At 42.0% G+C, this 19,366-nt stretch overlaps 1 protein-coding gene across 1 annotated transcript in view; it reads right to left on the minus strand.

Annotated features, from left to right (window-relative positions):
- The window catches only part of LOC131692373 (protein escargot-like), a 171,233-nt gene that overhangs the window by 35,822 nt on the left and 116,045 nt on the right, over window positions 1-19,366 (minus strand). The gene's annotated exons all lie outside the window — the stretch shown is intronic.

Raw genomic sequence — 19,366 nt, forward strand, 5'->3', positions numbered from 1 at the left:
TAGCCAATCAAGTTAAAGAATCTCGAGTAAACAACAAACCCCAACCGCCTGCAACTCCCCGAACTCCCGGGCCGCAGTCAATAATCTCATTTCCCAAAACGATTCTTCTCATAACAGCCAGTGTTTGTCACGGAATCATTGCTTCGCCACCACCCACTCCAGCCGGTTCATTCAACGAGGATCAAATTGTCACTGGAAATAACCATTAATTCAGAGCCTGCTTGCTTTCCCCCTCTATCGGATGAGTGTCGTTTCTGCTGCTGCTGCTACTGGCTAAGCTGGTCAGGTCTTCAAGAGCAAGGCGGATATACGCCACAAGATAAAAGAATTTTTCCTTCACTAGCCGCCTACTTTCTGTCGCCCCATTCGGAAGGTGGCATATCGGTATCGAAAAAGTCGTAAATTGCTGATGATGGTTAGAGCCAGGCGCTAGCATGCGGGGGATAAATTTCGTTATCGCCCTCTAAACGATTGATGAGCTACTGGTTGCCGTGTCTGTGCACTCTGTCTGCTGCCTGCTGGTAGCTACTGTGCGGTAAAGGATGCCGACGGGTGGGACGATAAGTGCGATTATGGTTGGTGGGGGTGGAGTGCAAAAAATGCTCACTTTCACCCTGCCCGTTCGGCACACAGCAGCGGCCAAAAAGTGTGTCAGGCCTCTGCTGGTAATGGTTGCCTGAGATGCAATTTGAGCAGGCCATAAACACTTACTTCTGCGGAACTGTTGTGATGTGGGCGATGGAGGGAGGGGCAATGAAAGTGCGTGACTCGTTGTGCGATTTTTTTTATCGATGGGAATTAATGACGGATACATCTGCGTGGCTATCGTTTTCGGACGGAATCTTTATCGTTTATGACGTGCTTCTGATACCCGCGCTATAATGCCGGAAAAATGGTACGTGATAACGGCGCGAAACTGCTTTATTCTCGTAATGCTGCTTCGTGGTGTGAAAGTCTTCTAAATTTTCTGATGTAGAATTGTTGTAGCAAGAACAAAATTTAGTGTGTGCAAGTAGAGTCACTCGAACTACAACCGATATTTCAATTCTATGCAGTGTTTGTGAGCTGGCATCAAAAAAAATCAACCAAGCTTCAAATTGAATTTGAATGACAAAAACAAAATCCATTGGGATCCATCCTTTGATATTCTCAAAAGTAAATCTTATTCATTTGGCGGAATCGCCCCATTGCAGATTCCCCCCCCCCCCCCCCAAACATCTAGCGAATTGCTACTTCCACAAACAAACGAAAGGAAGTAAGATAATTTTCGCAACATTTTCGTGTGTCCATCATCTCCAGTGCGGGCCGACAGCTTCCGCATAAATAAATTGCAAAACTTTCAATCGGCTGTCCGAACAATTTACCCCCGCTAGTATTTCGTATTTTTTCCTCCCGATCCGTAAGACCGATCGTTCTTAATGCGGCACTTTTCATCTTTGCTACGAACCGAAATGAATGAAAACAAGTCGAAATGCGGAAAAAAGAAGCGACCAAAAACAGACCAGACATAAAATTATCATTTATTTGCAGTCACTTTGCCGAACTCGTCGTCGGACTTTCAATACGAACTGGGATTTATTTTCCGAGGGAACTGCATGAAATTTCCACTAAGCCTTTGCTGTTTGGGTTCAAAATACGCGTTCTGGAAAATGATGCCACAAGAAATGGAAGCAAATAACAAAATCTGTTGTTTGTGGTGTTGTTTATTACAGGCCCAAAATCTTTTCGCTGTTGCACAACAGAAGAATCTAAGGAAGAGGTTGTAGAGTGGAGGCACTCGAATGAAAAACGATATTTCGGTACAGGGAAAATAACATAAGCTCACTTTTACATTTTCAGACGGATTGGAGAAGTTATCAATTAATTGGAGTATAACCGATTGGATACCTTGAAGCACGCGAGGTCGATATGCAAATAACAATTACTGGTGTCATACGTTGTTTTTGAAAATGTATTCTTTTTGAATTTCTATTAAAAATGCCGTCTTTCAGTTCAGTTCACTGAACAGTTTTTCACTCATTTAGTGTTGATCGCACCTGTATCGAAGCTGCAAATCATTAATAACACGTTTTTCTATTGTTTTCTCTACCATTTCGTTGGAAAAATAAACCAACAGCGGAAGACTTCATTGGGTGTGACGTGGCGTAGAAAGCCACCGTCCGACCACCGGAATTTATTCATTTCGTTTGCCGTTTCCTAGGACTGGCCACTGCGGATCTTACAGCTTATTCGTGCCTTATTCTCCGCCTCCTCCCGTATAGCGGTCGGTTGCGCTTCGCAGCCCAAGTGGGTGCTGCTGAATTGCTGTCAACAGGGCGGGCGAGACTTTGGCGCTAGTATACGGATTTCAACGTTACATTATGCCAAACGAACCATTCCAGTCGGTCTCACGCGCTCGGAATGCCGCACCCGAGTGAAGAAAAAAAAGGAAACAAGAACGAAGAAGCCGAAGCACGTGCTTTCATTATTTATACAACAACACGATACAATGTTGCTTCTTGTGCTACGACCCTTTCCCCAGCGCATTCTCATTCGAGGTGTTACTGGAATGGATGACTGACGACAGGTACACTAAGCGACACAAATCGGTGCGGCCCAACTCCGGCCATGTCGAGTCGATAGCAGTGTGCGGAAGATTTGTAAATATTTTTTTAAGGAAAGAAAAATCTTTTACCTTGCAAGCTTGCTATTTTGCGTTTAGGGTGTTCAGCCTATTTTCCCGTTGACTCAAATGGTAGGGTGATTCTTGGAGTGCTCTTCCCAAGTAACCATAAGCATTAAGCCATTGCACTATATTGGCTATACATTTGCACAATTTTTCCCCTTTTTCCTTTTTTTATTTCGACTATGTTAGTCACATTTCCTTTTTCACATTTTAACGATATTCAATTAGCTAGAGATTACTGGGTAGGGAAAGTTGTGAAAATTAGAACCATAGTACTCAAGTGAGAGCAAGGATGTGAAGTATACTGATCGGAAAACTAGAAGTGACAGGGTCATTAGAACAGGCTTAATATCTTACGGGCTTAACTTTTGTCTTTTGCTAGCAGAAGCTCTTACTTGAGTACTATGGTTCTAATTTTCATAAATTTCCCTACCCACTAATCTCTAGCTAATTGAATGTCGTCAAAATGTAAAAAAAACATTTGCACTAATATTGCATTGAAGCTTCATTACAGCATTACCAATGCAATAAAGCTCTATATTAGCATCAATAATGCGTAGATACACAGCCGAAATATAGCATTATTATATGCTCTATATGCGTATATAAAGCTGATATAACGGGTACATGCTTCAAGGATCTTTAAAACATGTAAGCTTTACATGTGTATTTAGTGACATTATAGAGCAAATAGAAAGCCGATATAATGTCATTTGTAATGCTATCGGTTTCCCGAGCAAATATTCATGGGTTCAAACACCACATAGCCCCTGGAAAAGACCTTAAACATGGTCCGTGACAAAATTCACAACCATCAAGGCACCATAAAATTATCTCAATAACCCATAAATACACCAACATATGGGTATTTTATATGGGATCTACCGGACCATGGTAATGGTGTTTTCATGGTTTAAACCCATTTCAAACACCCATGTCAAACCCCATAACCATAGGGGTATTATGGGCTTTTCGTTTGCTCGGGTTAATTGTTATGTAACTCTTCTTGAAGATTGTATTCGGTATATTTCATTTCAATCGAACATATGCAATATAGTCCAGACAGCAAACGCAGCGCACTTACCGTGAAAGACGAAGCAAGGTACCTCAGTTCGAGACTTACTAAAGGTAATTTTCATAAAACATTCATATCATGTCAGAACGAAAACCCATTAACATATTCATTATAATGCATTAGAAGAGAGTCAATTACGGTTTTAAACATAACATTTTATTTTAAAATTTTTCCTTTCTGCTCATCATACTGAAAGGAAACATAAGAAATGGTTTTAAAACCATGGCGGACAATGACAGCCAACTGAAACTTTTTAATAGCATTAGTAGTGCCAATATTAGGCTTTCAAATTTGACATTTGTACGCTGGTGCTATATAATAACATTAGTACTGCAGAAACGAGCTGTCAATCTCTGCACTATATTTCGCCTTTTCTGGCTTAATACCAGCAGTATATCAGTATTTAGGCCTTCACAGTTCTATATGACTGCTTTATATGTGGATCTAAAGCAGATATTAGGCTACGTTATAATGTTTATTGGTTACTTGGGTTTCTCAGCATTCGTTTGGCACAATATTACAATTACTGCGGTTTTTGGAATGGATAAGCGCGAGGGGCCTGGAGCTCGCTCAGCATAAGGCGGATGTAGTTATCGTCAACAACTGCAAGTCGGCACAACATGCAGTTATCCATGTGGGAGAAGTCGTGATCACTTCACAGCGGAGTCTGAAGTCTCTCGGAATCATTATAGACGACAAGCTGACCTTCGGGAGCCACGTCGACTATACATGCAAGAGAGCGTCGACTGCTGTTGCGGCACTATCGAGGATGATGTCCAACAGCTCAAAGGTGTGCGCCAGTAGACGTAGGTTACTGGCAGGCGTTGCCGTATCTATCCTGAGGTACGGCGGCTCGTCATGGTCAAGAGCACTGAGGGTAACCTTCAGAAACTGGAGAGCACCTACCGCGTGATGTATCTCAGAGTAATATCTGCCTACCGCACGGTATCACACGATCACATCCTGCGTGATAGCGAGCATGATGCCAATCGGGTTGGTCATTCGGGAAGATGAGGAGTGCTTCGAGCTACGTGGAAATAGGGGAGCCGGCGAGCGCACCAGGGTGATCTCGATCGCCAGATGGCAGCGTGAGTGGGATAACTCCTCGAAAGGTAGGTGGACCCACCGGCTGATACCTAACATATCGAGCTGGGTGGGCAGACCCCATGTGGAAGTTCACTTCCATCTGACACAATTCCTGTCAGGCCATGGCTGTTTCCGACAGTGCCTCCACAGGTTCGGGCACGCGGAGGTCCCAGCCTGCCCTGACTGCCCAGGTGTAGACGAAACTGCCGAACACATACTCTTCGTATGTCCTCGTTTCGACGTCGAAAGAAGAGCAATGCTTGACGTCTATGGCTGGGACACAACCCCTGATACCATTATTCAGCGGATGTGTCAATCGGTGGAGAAGTGGAACGCAGTCTCGACTGCAACCACCCAGATTGCCTGTAGGCTACAGGGAATTTGGCGCACCGAGCAACAGACGACGGGCACGACTAACTAGTGATTGGTTAGTTGGAGCGAGACAGAAGAGCGAGTGTATAGGCGTATATGTGGACTGTCTCATGCCAAGATGGGAGGGTCGTAGCGTAGTATGTTGGGACTTAGCTATCGATTCATCATGGCGTGGCAGAGGAGTGAAAGGGTGAGCCCAAAAGTCAGCCTCACAAGGTATGACAACGGTGAGCACCCAAGTAAGCATCGCATGGTATGTCAGAAGTGGGGCCTAAGAAATATGTCTCACATGCCAGGGGGAGCGACAGGGGTATAATATAGTGGTACAATCGAGAGTTAACCAGGTGATAGGGTGAGCATCCAAGTCAGCCTCACATGGTACGTTAGAGGCTAGCACAAAAGTAAGCCTAGAAAGGAATGAAAAAGGTGAGCACAAAAGTCAGCCTCATGTGGAGTGTTAGAGAGTGAATCAAGGTGCGACAGAGAGAGCACCCAAGTAAGCCTCATACAGGACGTATGAACGCATGAGCGAGAGTGAATGAGTACATCAAGTACAGCCATCCCTCCAGAAGTAATACCGAGAGGTAGTCCCTGGGGGGAACGATGGCGGAGCCCAATGAAGTTTAGTCGGTATTAATGGCAGCGTCACCATTCGAGCCCGACACACCCCCACTTCACCCCGCGTGGAAGCTTGGCATCTACTAATAGCACGTGTACTAGGCTAGTACGTGAATGTATTCTCCATTGTAAAAAAAACAAAAGGGATGGCCATCAGTAGCACTTACTTTACACGCAAAGACATCCGTAAGCACACCTGAATGCACCCGAATGGCGAAACTTGCAATCAAATAGACCATGCCCTGGTAGACGACCGACACTTCTCGAATGTTATAGATGTGAGGACCTTCAGAGGACCAAACATCGACTCTGATCACTATCTCGTTGTCAGTGAGATTCGAGCACGGTTATCAACCGTAGCGAACTCAAGAACTTAGCGTCCGTTGCGTTTCAATATCCAGCGCTTCTCAGCAGAAGGTGTAACGGACGAGTACCGCCAGAAACTTGATGAGCGGATAAGGGGAATCAACGTAGACGACAATCTTAACAATCTGAGGGAGTCAATCCACGGAGCGGTTGGTTCGATGAGGAGTGCCAGAGAGTGACGGATGAGAAAAATGCTGCGCCATTTATCGAGGAATATCGCTCCTCAATTCGGCGTACAAAATTATGTCACGTATTCTGTTCAACAGATTGAGGCCGTTGGAGAAGTCTTTCGTCGGCGAATACCAAGGTGGTTTTCGTGAAGGCCGATCAGCAACGGATCAAATGTTTACCCTGCGACAGATCCTAGATAAATTCCGGGAATACAACTTGCAGACACACCATCTGTTCATTGATTTCAAAGCGGCGTACGATTCAATGAAAAGAAACGAGTTGTGGCAGATAATGGTAGAACATGGTTTTCCGACGAAACTGATTAGGCTGATTCGTGCAACGCTGGATGGATCGAAATCAAGTGCTCGGGTTGCGGATGAGATTTCGACGTCCTTCGTAACCTTAGACGGATTGAAGCAGGGTGATGCGCTGTCGAACTTGCTTTTCAGCATTGCTCTTAAAGGTGCCACCAGGAGAGCAGGCGTGCAAAGGAACGGTACCATCGTCACTCGGTCGCATATGCTCCTAGGATTTGCGGACGATATTGATATCATTGGAATCGACCGCCGAGCCGTGGAAGAGGCATTCGTGACTTTTAAATGAGAGACAGCAAGAATTGGCCTCACAATCTACACCAGCAAGACGAAGTACATGGTAGCTGGAAGAATACGTGGGTCCAATAGTAATGTTGGTGGTGAAGTGGTGTTAAATTTGAAGTAGTGGAAGAGTTTGTGTACCTTGAAACTCTAGTGACGTGCGATAATGATGTTACCCGTGAGATGAAAAGGCGTCTTCCAGCTACAAATAGAGCTTTTTACGGACTTCGTAGCCAGCTGAAGTGCCGTAGTTTGCAGACGAAGACAAAATTCGCGTTGTACAAGACATTGATAGTTCCGATTGCCTTGTACGGCCATGAAACGTGGACGTTAAAGGAAGTTGATCGTAGAGCGTTCGGTGTCTTCGAACGTAAGGTCCTGCTTACAATACTCGGCGGTAAAGAAGAAAATGGCATCTGGCGGCGTCGCATGAATTACGAGTTATACCAAGTATATAAAGGAGTGGATATTGTCAAGTTAATAAAAAACGGCAGGCTGCGGTGGGCTGGTCATGTGGCACGAATGCCGGAAGATCGACAGGCGAGTAATAATATTCAGTAGAGAACCGGGAAGACGACTCCGTGGCAGGCCGCGTACACGATGGCTGTTTGCAGTGGAAGAGGACCTAAATGCACTCAATGTCCAGGGTGACTGGAAGAGATTGGCCCAGGACCGGCTCTAGTGGAGGAGAATTCTTCACTCGGCGTAGATTCAACGAAGCGAATTGTTACCGATCAAGTATCAAGTAAGTAAGTAAGTAATCTATTTTTGATATATTAAGTTCTTATATCTTTTGAACGATAGAAGCTAGGGTTTTGATGTGTTAGAAGAAAATGTTCGTCTTCATAAGCTGACCCATTGGGCAAACCTGGTTCACCGCCGGGAACTAGATCGAATAGATCGCGACAAAGTAGGGAGCTAAATGGTTCACGAAAACGAGTAGAGAAATCCACCGCCGCGAAAATCACGGTCGGGTAGATTTACCACCGTGGACTATCCCACTGATTCGATCAGAGATACGGCCAAAAAGTTGAATCTTTTTTTTTTTTAATAGCCCGCCTCTTACCCCCACACCAAAAAGCTCACAAACGGAGCCCCCTGGTAGTGGACACATCAGTTCTCAGCGTACAAAAAAAAGGTCAGCACAACAAAACAAAGTTACGAATCGCGGAAACGCTGAGAACAAAAAAAAACAATACGAGACCGACAAAACACAAAATTTGACCCAGCGGAAAAGAATCCTTTTAAGGGTCCCATCGTAGCTTTGCAGGAAGCTCATAATAATTTAAATTTATTTATTACTTATTGCTATAAAAAATGCATTTATCAGTTGTTTTTATTTAAAAAATGTTAACCAATTATAGCTAAAGTAATAAGCTCGATTGGTGGTGAACGAAGTTTATATTAAAAATTCTCCTATTTTATTTTTTAAAATTAGTTTCAATTTTGCTTGGAAACGAGTGCGACATGTTATTTGCTTTAAATCCGTAGGAAGCTGGTTGAATAACTTAGGTCCGATGAAAGAAATGCGTCTTTGACCAAGGTTCGTGGATACTCTGGAGTATAATAAATGATTGGCTTGTCTGGTGCTGTAAGCTCGAATTCCTGTCGTAAATTCTAGATTATTTTGAGCAATAGTATTATGCAAAGCATTGTGGATGTACATTATTGTTTGGTAGTTAGTCAACCCAAGCAAAGGTAAAATGTTATGGGCATTATTATTGTATAACAAAATAGTGGGGTACATAAATGGTTTTTTATAAAGTGAGTGGATGTGCGCATAATAAAATTTTAGAAGTACATGCTGGGGAACAAAAGAGCATACTTTACGCATAGCTCCACATAACGATGCAACTTTTCTCTCTATAGATGTTATATGCTCAATCCAGGAGAGTGTGGGGTCTAAGTGAAGTCCTAAATATTTGAAGCAGTTAGTTTCCTGAATTACAGACTGTCCCATTCTTGGGTCTGGATGCACGCCTATAGCTCTTCTAGATGAACGAAACAGCATATATTTAGTTTTTGATAGGTTCAAGGAAAGAAGGTTTTCGTTGAAATACGTCGTTAGTGTTTTTAAATCCGATTCAATGTTGCGTACAATATCCAGGCAGTTGTTGTTCGGGTAGAACAACGCGGTGTCATCCGCGAATAGACGAGGAGTCCCTTTTAACCCGAGTCTACCTAGGTCATTGATATACAATAAAAATAACAGTGGCCCAATATTACTGCCTTGGGGCACTCCTATTTGTCTATAAGAGCTACACGAGTCTCCAATAGATACGAATTGGTTCCTATGCGACAGATAGCTACGAATAATATGATTTGCTAATCTCCTGATACCATAGCATTCTAACTTCTTGATGATTGATCTGTTTCGTTCAGAGAGCCAAGGACCGGGAGAGACTACATAAGTCAAAGTGCAGAAGGCTTCAAATCGTAACGAACGCCAAATACGATGGGAAAGTCACGGGCCCGGAATTTGTACACCCAGTTGCTGACGAAGCCTCATTGATGATGAGACTTACGTTAAGGCAGACTTCCGGCAGCTTTCGAAGCTACTACTGATCTTGACCGTCCATTACAGGTTTGATGTACCGGTGGAAGTAAGAAAACAGAAACTTTCAAAGTTTGCCAATAAATGCACGATTTGGCAAATGATCTGCTCATGTGGCAAACAGAGTACGCCGTTAGTGATTACTGGGACTGTAAACGGGGAAAACCCAACCTCAAGGAGTGTCTACAGAAGCAATTATGAAGCAGGTAATACGGAAACATCACAAGCAGGTCAAATTTAAAGAAGACATGAAGAAAAAGTGGGTTTTCGTACAGAAGAAGCTGCACCCAGATGATGTACAGAACCTAATGAGTGGAGTTAAGCGAAAGGTGCGAGCGTACGGTTATGGTATTGAATGAAATAATTCTGCCAAAAGTTTACTAGTGGGTTATATTTTATTTTCTGAAAGTTTGAAAAGGATTAGATAATTTTCAACAGCGTTTTTTCCGTGATGCAATATGATGTGTGACACCCTTTATGGGGAAGTCGACTCCACCAGCCTTGGTTGAAAAATTGATTTTACGAGTGATTACATAACCTTTCTGTATGAGAAAGACAAATCCGTAAAATTTTAAACGAGGTAAAGATTTAAATTAAAATGAAAGCAAACGGATTCAAATCTAAATAAACAAAAAACGAAACTTTCTGTATGTTGCTCCACATAACCCACAAACCACGGTACAGAGCATAAAGCTTCAATGTTTGTAATAATGTCGAATAATAAAGCAATTTAAGTATGACTGAAAAGCATCATGTCTCCCGAAAACACCTCCCTCGCCGGCCAGGCCACGCGGAAATAATACCTCATAATGTTACACCAGTTTTCCCGACAAGCGCCACCAAAAGCTTCTAAGACAACATCGAAAACAAAAAAGAACTCGCATCCTGCCCCAAACAGGCTTGCCGGAGCCAAAAGTTCAGTGAAGAGGCAACAGAAAACAACGTCCTACCCGTCCCAGGTTCACTTGTTTACGCTCGTCCCCCAGCATTTGACAGAGCCATAAATAAGAAAGTTCACCTGGATTTTCCTACCACCCCCGCACGGTCAACTTCGGTTCGCATCCAGGTAGCGAATGGAACTGATTGCGACTGGCCCTCACCAAGTAAAGCAGCAGGGGGGTAGGCAGTTTTCCAATTGAAATATAAAACCTGCTGATTCGGTGCCAAGCCCAGCAGCGAAAGAATTACAACAGTTTTTTTTCTTGGTTCCCTCGATCCGATCGTCACACCGAACCAGTAGCAGCGGGAACACGTTGGTTGGGTGGTGCCATTTAAATCCATGAAACGCCAAACCACCGCATCGGCCCCAAAAATGCGCCGGTAAGCCACCATAAATGAAAGAAACGGATAGGAGGGTGGGCGAAAGGTGGTTGTCATGAAATAGTTTTGCGGTGAAATTTTGTCGTTAAAATATTTTCGCTTTCATAATTATTATTATTGTTATAACATAATCGTAAATGGCACTGCAGTCATCGCCGAGTTTGTCGGTGTCGTCGTTGTTTTTTTTGTGTGTACGCTGTATTTGTTGACGTTGCTGGGGGTGGGGCAGGCAGAGGTCTTTTACGGCTTGTTTGGTTCCGTCAAAAGGTACTACGTGGACCGCGCCGAGGCTTGGAAGCAAACAGGTCGACCGGTTGGCCCCGCAGGCTGCCTGCCTGTCTGGCTGTGTGTTCCTCTCCAGTTCCAGTGGAAAATGGCTGTTGCTTTTTATTGTCCCATATGCATGTACCGGCGAAAGGGCCGAGATGGAGGGTTTATGTTTGCCAAGAGGAGATTCTGCAAATGCGATTGCTGACTGTTGTGCCTTTTGGGGTATGTATTATTATGTTGATGATGATGTGTGTGCTCTGCCTGAACGAGGCTCTAATGACTTTGCTAATGACGACGATGAGAATGTTGAGTGGAAGGTGTTTTATGGCGGTATGTGGAATTTAAATACCTGCTAAATGGCCGGAATCAGAAATTATAGTTCATCGTATTGTGCACAGAAATAGGGTGGAATGTTAATCTTGAAAAGGACTTTGAGACTCCTAACGATTGTCCGTCGCAACTATTCGGCTAGGATATCTTTCACATATTCAGTTTAAATAAAAGTTCAGTAATTCCAAACAAAGCAAGTACAACACAATACATCAGCAGCTCATCCTTCAAGCCCGAAACCCCGGCTTCAGTCTGAGTGAAAATCCATTTCCCTAATCCCTGCACCGCATTAAAGCGCGTTCTCGGAACGGCTCAGAGTGGGGACGAAAGACAGCTGCCTCCCAAGAAAAATCTTTGTTCTCTTCACGCACAATGACGTCTTTCATCGTTTCGCTTGGAAAATAACACCCCCGGGAAGGAAACGCGCCGCCAGGCTCACGCAACAATAAACCAATATATACCGAAACGAGATTGATTGATTCGTTTTCCTAATGTTTTTTGCTGCCCCACCCCTCCCCAAAGTACTATGTCGTCAGTTTTTTTTTCGTTGGCTCGCTATATTTCCTTTCCCACCGCTTGTTTTTCCCTTAGCAGGAATTTTTCATGTTTTTCTTAGCCCGATTTCCCTTTCTCGGTTCTCGGTCCCACTCGCTTTCTTCATCACTCTTTGTTTGCGATTTTTTCACGCCACCCTGTGGAAGCTATTGTACTTGCTTATCAGGAATCTTCCTCTTCCCAGCATCGGTAGGATTTCCTACTGCCTACCAAGACTGACTCCAAACTGGTCCAAACGAAAGGCAAAGTGGCAGTCATGATGATGAATTTGATTTTATCTTCCCGCATCACCACACTCCCCACCCCACGCAGAGTTGCACACAGACTGACTGAATTGGCTGTACGGCTGGTGACGACTGTGCTGCTACTGGGGACGCCTGGAGGGAGGGTACGCATTTATTGAAATCCGACTTTGCCAGCCTCACAACAGATCTAATTTTGGGCTCGCGAATCCATTCGATGTAGCAAAAACACTTCTCCGACGCGCTGACTTGCTACAATCCTGTGACGACTGCGTTCCGGCTCCGGGCGGGCCTATTCCGGTACAGTAAGTCGATAAATGTTATTTTTTATTTTATTCCAATGCCGCCCTGACGGATTCTTCAACAGTTGAGGTCATTTATCCTAGCTGATTTTTTTTTGTTTATTTTACGTTGTTGCTGCTTTCGCTTTGGTGAGAACAAAGACAATTCCGAATGGGAATGGGAATGGAAGCGGGAGAAGTACAGGAAGGATCGATTACATCATGGTGGTGTTATAGCAATCGTAACGGGAATCGATTTGTGCGGTTCGTGGGAGAAGCCCCGATAAGAGATGGCCTATGAAGATAAGGCGCGGGTATGCTGTCAGCAAGCTTAAAGAATAAATTTTTGTTTGGAAGGCCGGTTGTTGTACGTCTACACGGAAAAAAATTGTTCCTGAAATCGTGATTAAAGTGCAATGAATTCTGGAACAATCACGTTTTTACGTTACGAAAACAGGACCATGAGCAAAAATCATGGGTTTTATAATTATGTTCAATTTCGCTTCAGTAACGCCCGCATAATGCTTTCATTAGTGGAAATGTTTGTTTTTATTTTGTGAACTTCAGTCACGGTTTCCACCAAGTTATTTCTAATTCCTTTCACAGTACGCGAACTAGTTCACAATTTTATGAACATTATTCATAAATCCAAAGGTTGGCTCATGATTTTTTTTCATAGATTTAGGAAAATTAGTTCACAAAATCAAGATATTCTGGCTATTTTTGGTGAACTATTTCACGAAATTCGCAATTTTATTCATGAATCCATTCAATCTTCGTTAACTAATTCATGATCCTTATCCGTGCTCGTAAAATAGTTCACAAAATCATGATACCCAGTATAATAGTCACAACTTACCATTCGTTTTCGTGTAATAGTTCACGAAATCATAAAATATTATTCAACGTGAAATAGTTCACAAAATTATGAAATATTATTCATGTATTCATTATGAGCTATGCTATCGATCGCTATGTACCCAAAAGAAGTGGCCTTCAATCTAAGCACCCAGCGTGGCACACTGCCGAGCTGAGACGGTCAAAAGCGATTAAAAGAGCTGCTCTGAAGAAGTACTCCAAGTTTGGGGGCTACGTGCTGCGACAACACTACGTTCATGTTAACCAAGTCTATAAAAAGACATCGAAGCGTTGCCATGCCGATTACTTGCGAAACGTGCAACATAAGTTGAAGTCCGAACCTAAAACATTCTGAAAGCATGTAAACGAGCAAAAAAAGGAATCCGGGTTGCCTTCGACGATGAGCTATGGAGGACGTATGAGCTCTAGATTACAGGAGATTTGCCAACTATTCTCTGAAAAGTTCGCGAGTGTTTTCTCCAACGAGAAACTTACACCGACCCAGGTTTCAGGCGCGGCTCTTAATGTACCTCAATCATACCAGTCTTTGAACTCTATTAATATCGACAATAATATGGTACATCTGGCGATTGGCAAAATGAAGGCTTCAACTTCGGCAGGCCCAGATGGTATACCAACTATTATTCTAAAAAAATGCTCCACCAGTCTAATTGAACCTCTTTGTCATCTGTTTCAAATGTCGCTAACAACCGGAGTATTTCCCGAACTCTGGAAATTCTCCTTCATATTTCCAGTTCACAAAAAAGGTGATAACTACCGTGGTATTACAACGCTAAGCGCAGTTCCTAAGCTGTTTGAAATGGCTGTGTTGGAACCCATCTCCAGCCACTGCAAACAGTATATCTCCGAGACTCAGCATGGATTTATGCCGAAACGTTCAACATCTACGAATCTTCTGTCGTTCACAACATATGTTACAGATGCCATGTCGGACGGACCTCAAACTGACGTGATCTACACGGACCTTTCAGCTGCCTTTGACAAGATAAATCACGCCATTGCAGTGGCAAAGTTGGATAGACTTGGCTTTGGTACTAATAATCTCCGTTCGATGTAATCGTATCTCAGTGATCGTCGTCTAGCAGTCAATATAGGTGATTGTGTATCTGAAGAGTTCTTTGCTTTATCTGGTATTCCACATGGCAGCCATCTCGGTCCATTGATTTTTCTTCTGTATTTCAACGATGTCAACTTTTGTTTAGAAGGACCACGGTTGTCTTTCGCCGACGACCTCAAGTTATACCATAGAATCCGGAATACTGATGATGCAGCTTTCCTTCGACGCCAACTGGTAACCTTTGTGGAATGGTGCGAGTTCAACCGAATGACCCTAAACCCCAAGAAATGTACGGTCATTACGTTCTCGAGGAAAAAACGCCAATTCGATTCGATTACTGTCTAGCTGAATCCACGATTGACAGAGCGAATTGTGTCAAAGATCTCGGAGTTTTTCTCAATGAACAACTGGCGTTTAAACAGCATATCAGCCACACACTAAAAAAATCTGAATATTAATGATGACTCAATTGAGAAATCTGACGCAATTGCATATGACGCAAATTTTTATGTCATAATCGACGCACCCATAATGCTCTTTAAAATAAATTCAATATTCCGTCATTATAAACAAAAATGATTGTCACGCACACTAGTGTCGGAAATAAAATTTATACCCAATGACTAAGTTCTCAGTGTAAGATGCCATAAAATTACACGCCCCGAATCAAAAACGCATCAAGCGAAGTGAGGCGCGTATTTATCTCAAAAATTATCAAGGTCCGTCGGCTGTGCAAGGTGATTTTGCGTGTTAAGATAACAATGTAATTATATTGCAAGTTCTGCGGTTTATCCACTGAAAACGTCGAGTTTTTTATCAAACATGTTCAGTTACACAAAAAAGAAAAGTAGTTCGAGTACCCTTTCGACCACTGTCAGGTCATTTTTAAAATCGTTCAACTCGTTTTTGCAGCATATTCTTAACCCATAATTCCACGAAGCTTCGACCCAGTAAATGGTGGACCTATTCTGAATTTTGATGAAAATTCACTTAATTGAATTTTATTTGTATCATTTCACGAAAATAGATAATGAGTCGATGATTTGTTGATAAGAAACTGCGTGACGAACTGCAGTAAGGTTATTTTTTATTTTAGGATTGAAAATTAGTTTCAATTTTAATAGACAAATGCAATTTCACAGCGTTCTTGTAAATTTACATGTCGCACGTAATTTTACTGTCGGCCTAATGTATAATTACGTTTTTGAATAATTTGGTGTCGTGTAAAAATAAGAATGAACGCAATAATCGGTCATTTTGTTCGCTGGCATATGTCGGTGTAAGATGACTTAAAATTACAAGAGTTTTTCGAAGTGTGTATATTGTCGCACAAGCATCACGCTGTTTGGGGTTCATAATGAGAATATCTAAGCACTTTTCTGATATTTACTGCTTGAAATCTCTCTACTGCTCACTTGTTCGATCAACTCTGGAATATTGTTCAGTTGTGTGGAACCCTCATTATCTTAACGGTGTCCATCGAATTGATACAGTACAGCGCAGAACTGTTCGGTTTGCCCTTCGTCGTTTGCCTTGGGGCAACCCTCACCAGCTGCCTGGACTCGATACATTGGAAGTGCGGCGGGATCTATTCCGTGCTATGATGATTTCAGATATTTTGCAAGATCGAATTGACTGCCCCGAGCTTCTCAGTGCGATAAATATGAACGTTCGCCCGCGCACCCTTCGAAATATTTTATTCCTCCGATTACCTCTTCGCCGGATTAACTATGGAGTAAACGGTGCCATCATTGGTTTGCAGCGGACCTTCAACAGAGTGTCATCCGAGTTCGATCTTCACATTTCACGTAGCAGATTACAATTTGACTTTTTAAATAGATTAAGAAATTATCATTAGGACCACATTGTGTCTGTTGATATCAATTATAAATAAATAAATGTATTCGTGAACTAGTTCATGATATCTAGTATAATAGTCACAATTTATAAATTTTTTTCGTGAAAAAGTTCACGAAATCGTAAAATATTTATGTATTCGTGAACAGGTTCATGAATCCTAGTACATGATTTACGATCTATCCAGTATCTATTTGCGTTCTTGTGATATTTAGAATATCCCTAATCATTAACAATTTCATGCAACATGGTAATGAAATTTTTACGTGAACTCATTCACAAAATTCGTAGAAGTATTATTCGTAGAACCATTTTTGTTCCATGCACTTTTTCATGAAATACCCAGCTGCTAGCGACCAGTAATAGGTACGAGTAATAGATATACAAAAAGCGATTAGGATCTCGTACATCGTTTATCCATTTGATGAGATTCATTGTGATGTCCGGACAGAAAACTTAAACTGATGTGAGAACCCCAAATAGTGTGCGCGATATATGCAAAAAAATTTTTTTTGGAATGAATCAGTTTTAGTGCGAAAGGGCACAACTTACTACTTAGTTAGTATTCAGCGGTACCAAGAAGGTGCTAGTTACTGATGAGGAAAATCCGAAACGCTGAATACTAAGTGCGTGATATATTTCACAGAACCAGATATCGCGAATGAGTCTTATTTTAATGATCTAGTTCATATTGTCACGTTATTCCGAGTAAAAAAAAACCGTTAGTAAACAAAAAATAATAGATCACGATACGGATAACAGAATTTACGAATACCATGATAAAACTGCTGATATCATGAACATTAGTTAAATTACTCTTTGAAAGTAAGCTCTAAAATAAAATATCATGATAACATGAACAGAAGTTACAAAAATCGTGACTATGCTCCTGAAATCATGAACACAAATCACACAACTCGTGCCAAAAATATTTAAAATCGTGAAAAAGATCATGAAATCATGAACATGAATCACTCTACTCATGACTAAAATATCACGATAACGTAAATAGAAATTACGAACACAGAGTAAAGGGCTAGCAACAGAGTGAAGTTATTAGTCAAACAGAATTGTGTGTCTCAAACATCTTTTGGGAGAGACTAAAGGGACGGAGTTATTATTAAACTGTCTCTCCAAAATTCTTAAAAAGCTGGTCTACAATGTCACGTATACAGCTGCATCCCACATTATCTCGAAGTATCAACAGGGGTTTGTCACGAAACGATCAACAACTTCCAACCTAAGCTTACACTGCCAAGAAAATTTCTTGGATTTAATTTCCTGGGAGAGACTAAAACGACGGAATGTTGAGATTGAGATTGACTTTGGTTACGGCCAGAAGGTTAAGCTGTAGTCCATCGCCAAGAAAGAGAAGAAGGCCACACAACCTGATCCTATCCCATTACTACAGAAGATCTAGATCCCATTACTACAGAAGAATCAGATCCCTCACGATGCCTAAAAGCCTCTATCAAGGCCAAGGAAAATGAGGATGAAAGGAATTTCAAGTGCATAAATTTCCTAACAAGAGCGAGGAAAAAATGGGAAACATGGGAAAGAAAAATCAACCATCAGGAACCCCTGGATACTCATCGCCCTTAATGTCACATATGTAATCTAATGCATCCAAAGCAACCTTCCGATTGCAAAAGGAGCTTCAGTGGTGCTAAGCAAAAAGTTCGTGATTGAATCACAAGGAATTGGATTTATCCAAGAACCATGGACAGTAGTAGACCGTGTAAGGGTGATTCTTTACAGGAGTTTCTCGAGTGTATCCAGCATGCATATAGGCCTATACGAGGCCGGATCGTTCGGTGGCCTCCATGGCAGCAACATCAGCTTCTGTACCTCCCATATTTGTGGGAAACCTTCATCTAAACACTTCTGCAGCACCATCCTAAACATATCCGAATGAGGCAGGATCGTTGCTTTCAACACCTCTGCGAGCTCATCGTCAGTCACTTCTACACTAGATCTACATACCAAAAAATTATGAATTTTATCATTGACGTAATTACAAACATGACACAGTTTAATAACCCGTAATTCTCGAAATGACGAAACATTACCGTGTTCCATTTAATTTTACATGAAACATATACTTTACATGCGCAATGACATAAAATTACATTTACTGCCATTGAAAACAAACGCCATATGTTGAGTAAAATTACACGATTTACAAAAATCAACGTCATGTTAAATTAAAACCAAACGTAAAACTAAGTCATTTTTGATGCTCGTATATGTCAGGGTCAGAAGACGTAAATTTACACGATTTTTTCTAGGTGTGTAGTTATTTTCCGTTGGCCTATTACCGCTACAAGGCCAAACACCGACGCCAGAGAGATGACTCCCACTATCTGTACTACACAGAAAAAAATATTTTGTAATTTTAAGTTTATTTTCATGCACATATTTGGAGCTTGAATATAAATGTAAAATTAAGTTCCGCCACAAATACACACGACTTGTTGTGCTTTCTTCAATGAATTTTATTATAATTTCACACGTGGATTGAAAATTACAGTTTCTTTAAACGGAAAACTAATGTACTTCAATGTATTTTTTCTCGAATACTGCTGTAAGATGAATGACATGTAATATTACATAATGACAGTGTAAAATTGCATGCTGTTTGATGCTCCAATTGATTTTAACTTAGTTTTCAATCAAATTTTTTATTCAATCGTTGTATGTTTACATTCGTATTGATTTACATGTCGTTTACATTTCATTATTTATTGATGTGTAGATATCAACCCATTAACCCATGGATCGGGGTCAGACGGCTTTACTTCCCTTCCGATGGCGTGACATCAGATTTTGTTCACCTCAGAAAAATCTCAACGACCACGGCTGGGATTGAACCCAGACCAACTGGGGTGAGTCACTTGCCGATCGTCAGTTTCTTCTTCGCCGTACGGTTTCAGTGTCCAGGTAGTCGGATCGTGCTTCAGAAAGAGACCCTGAACGCTATCTTCCGCTTATTCGGGCACATTTCAGCTGACGCTAACAACGGGCCCTTCCTCTTCGCCATCACGACTCGGTGCGCATGCTCCCATGGCTTCA

Source organism: Topomyia yanbarensis, chromosome 3, assembly GCF_030247195.1.
Source record: "Topomyia yanbarensis strain Yona2022 chromosome 3, ASM3024719v1, whole genome shotgun sequence".
Lineage (NCBI taxonomy): Eukaryota > Metazoa > Arthropoda > Insecta > Diptera > Culicidae > Topomyia > Topomyia yanbarensis.